We start from the raw sequence: 4,345 nt of genomic DNA, 5'->3' as shown, positions 1-4,345 counted from the left end.
AATCTATAGATTCAATGCAATGCCTATTAAAATACCAATGGCATATGTCAAAGATCTAGAACAAACTCTCCAAAAATTCATCTGGAATAAAATAAGACCCCGAATAGCCACAGCTATCCTGAGAAAGAACAATAAAGTTGGAGGGATCACAATACCAGACATCAAACTATATTACCAAGCCACGGTTCTCAAAACTGCCTGGTACTGGCACAAGAACAGACATATAGACCAATGGAACAGAATAGAGGACCCAGAAATTAACCCAAGCCATTATACTCAATTAATATTCGACAAGGAGCAAGAGTATACAATGGAGTCAAAACAACCTCTTTAATAAATGGTGCTGGGAAATTTGGTCAGATACATGCAAAAAAATGAACCTAGATCACCAACTTACACCATAAACAAAAACAAACTCCAAATGGCTAAAGGACTTGAATGTAAGACCAGAAACCATAAAAATCCTACAAGACTCCATAGGCAGCAAAATTGCAGATATATGTCGTAGGAATATCTTTATAGACACAGAAACTAGGGCAAGAGAGACTAAGGAGAAAATAAACAGATGGGATTACATCAAAATAAAAAGCTGCTGCACAGCAAAAGAAACCATCAACAAAACAACAAGAAAGCCCAATGCATGGGAGAACGTATTTGCCAATGTTATCTCCGATAAGGGTTTAATCTCCAACATTTACAGGGAACTCATACAACTCAACAAAAGGAAAATAAACAATCCAATCAAAAAATGGGCAAAAATGGACTCTAAATAGAGTCTTTTTGAAAGAGGACACTCAGAAAGCCAAGAGACACATGAAAACATGCTGAAAGCCACTAATCATCCAAGAGATGCAAATCAAAACGACAATGAGGTACCACCTCACACCTGTCAGAATGGCTATCATCAACAAATCAACAAATGAGAAGTGTTGGAGAGGATGCCGAGAAAAAGGATCCCTCCTTCACTGCTGGTGGGAATGCGGACTGGTGCAGCCACTGTGGGAAACAGTATGGCGTTTCCTCAAAAATTTAAAAATGGAACTGCCATTTGACCCAGGAATACCACTTCTAGGAATATATCCCAAGAAAATAGAAACACCAGTCAGAAAGGATACATGCATCCCTATGTTCATAGCAGCAAAATTTACAATAGCCAAGATTTGGAAACAGCCTAAATGCCCATCAACAGATGAGTGGATTAGAAAACTATGGTACATCTACACAATGAAATATTATGCTGCTATAACAAAGAAGGAATTCTTACCCTTTGCAGCAGCATGGATGGAACTGGAGAACATTATGCTAAGTGAAATAAGCCAGGAGTGAAAGAAAAACACCACATGATCTCACTCATTTATGGATAATAAAGAACATTATAACCTGATGAACAAAAAGATAGATTCAGAGGCAGAAAAGCATGGAACAGACTGTCAAATTACGGTGGGGAGGCTGGGGAATGTTTGGGGTGGGGGAGGTAAGAGATCAACCGAAGGACTTGTATGCATGCATATAAGCATAACCAATGGACACAAAACACTGGGGGGCGGGGGGTGAGGGCATGTGGGGGGGGGGGGGTTAGGGGAGGCCAGGGGAAAGTCAATGGGGAAAAAAAGGAGACATATGTACTACTATCTGTAATACTTTAAACAATAAAATAAAATTTAAAAAAATAAAAATAAAATAAAAATTGCATTGAGAATATAAATAAACAAATAAATAAATAGTCAAAGGGTAGATTCAAAATTGTGAATTTTATATCTGAACTGATGGGTTTATGTACAGTAATGATATTTTATAAATTATTCTATCAGTTTTTTTGCATATCTGTATATGACTTGTTCTTACACATTTTTGTCAGGTGTGAATGTTACTATCTTTATATAATATATATATATATATATATATATATATATATATATATATATATATATTAATAGTTATTACTAAAATAGATGAACTCAATAAATTTGTCACTGTATCAATGAAAAAAACCAACTACCATTTATTATGGAAATACCAACCTTGTTGCTTAGAACCTGCCTGGATCTTTTCCTTGGGTCATCTCTGCCATCTTTCTGAGGAAGAAACAGCTTTGGGTTCATTCTGTAGCATCCGTAAAGAGATTTAAACTTAGCCCAAAATTATCTAAAATCCAAAATCAAAGGGTGCGCACGTTTTGTCTTAAGCTAGCTTTCTCTCTTTACGAGTACAGAATCCCAGATGCATCCCTTAAATTCTGCAAAATTTTACCGGAAAATAAAAAACATAGGGGAAATGAGATTTTTCTAATAATACTCTTGGGAGTGGGCATCCATTTTACAGGATCACCATGTGTCTCCCCACCCCCACATCCTGCTTGCTTTGGGGAAATTTAGCAACTGAACTGACCACCCAGGTTTCCTTTCTTATTGAATTAAAGCCATGCTTAATAGACTAACAATAAACACATTAAACTAAATACAATGACAGATCAACAAGACTAAAGAAATCAAAGATCTTCTCCTATTCCGCTCTCCACAGCATTGACTGGCCTTTAAAGTTATTTCAGCTCAAATCTGCCTGTCCAAAGGCATCCTTATGGTAATTGTTCAACATGGCATCAGAGAGTTCCCTGGCGAGAGGATTAACAGCTCCATCCTCTCTAGCTGCCAAGTCTTTCCACACTAGAAGCAGAACAAGACCCCACATAGTTAGATGACAATGGCACTCCTTTTCCTTGAGACTGATTTAAGAAAGTATCTTTCGACATTGTTGTGCCCAGATTACAAGATTCCCAAGAAACCACATCAGGGAGCCAATTCGATGTAAAAGCATAAGAATCTGTATTTCAAGTTAACTTGAGCTCTCCATCCACCAGACCCACCGACACATCGGCTAGCCAAGTGGCCAAGAGAGACCGAACCCCTCCCCGAGACCGGTTATATAGGGGGGGTTGGAGTAAGGGAGGAGAAAGGACTGTGCTTTGCCGATTGGCCAGGCACAAGTCGATGTCCCGTTCCTGGGTGTGGCTAGCGGAGTCTTAGACTTCCGTGAAGAAGCTCCTTGCCCAACACGTGGCCAAGGTAAGATGGAGGACGCAGCCCTTACCCTGGGGGAAGGTGGAGGGCGTAGCCTTCGCCCTTTCATTCCCCCCTTTGTCTTGGAACTTCCGGCTCAATCTTGAGACGGACTGCACTTTTATTCCACCGTTGCTAGAGGCCCGTACTGGGCATATTTTAACAAATGGTCTGGTGGAAGGGGAAGAAATCATTTTAGCTTTAACAACTTTTATTGAAATAGGATTTTTCTTCTTAAAATTCCTCCATGGCTATCAAAAAGCCAAATTAAGATTAATTTATCTACTGTCCTGATGTTTGCATAAACACAACAAGAATGGTAACTGACTACCTTTGCTGGAATCTCATGGTTGAATCTTAATGTGCTCCGTAGGGCCAGGAAGCCATGCCACCCAGCTGCCATCAGGCCCGCCTGCAGTATCTGCTGAGTTAGGTGAATTCTTCACCTGTAGCAATTCCACCTGAGCCCATGCTCCAGGCTTTAAGCCCATCTCAGTAGCCCTCCTACTTGTTGCGGCCCAGAGCGTGTGGGGGCTCCGCAGGAATGCAGAGGCATCCCTACTGCTCCCCTTTTACTCTTACCAACCGCCAGTGATGGTAGGGCATCGGCCTGACACTCCAGCGCCAGCCATCTTCAGGGCTTCCAAGCAGAATACCAGGCTTTCTTCGTGGCATTTTTACTGGCTTCAAGTCTTTAGAGCTCAGACAGGGCTTTTTAAAACATGATACTCCAGTCAAAGTTTTCCGTTAATAAAACCACTATTAGGAACCGGTCTTATTGAATCTATGCAAAGAAATGTATTGCCATGTTAGCATTGCCAAATTTCGGAGGAATTACATAAGAAGAAAGACATACTGATTTACTCTAAGATTTTCTGACTTTCCTTGCCAATTCCTTTTAATTGTTGGCATTAAACTTTTTTTCTATGCATAACCATGCCTCAGATCTTCTACTCTAAACAGGCTTTTTTCAGACTATCCCTGACATGGGCATGGTCACAAAGGCCTGCAAGCAGTACACAGGCTGCCAACTGTTAGCTGTCTCTCAACAGAGACCAAAACCTGATGGGCACCGTTCCCTGCCCAGGTGGGCACCTGCCCTCTTGGCAGCTAGGCACCCTTTACTTTTTGGGGTTCACCCCATATAGTTTCCTTCCAGGACAGCCAACATACATTCAAACCTGCAAGAGAATTAAAGGTCAATATAACACATCAATACAATGAAACATAATATTGGCATCATGGCCGCTTCAGGCAGCCACATCTTCTGCTACTAAACATGTGATCCT

This window comes from Myotis yumanensis, unplaced genomic scaffold (genome assembly GCF_028538775.1).
Source record: "Myotis yumanensis isolate MYYU_CA2020_CCGP unplaced genomic scaffold, mMyoYum1.0.hap1 SCAF_21, whole genome shotgun sequence".
Lineage (NCBI taxonomy): Eukaryota > Metazoa > Chordata > Mammalia > Chiroptera > Vespertilionidae > Myotis > Myotis yumanensis.
Note: the sequence above shows the minus strand (reverse complement) of the source record.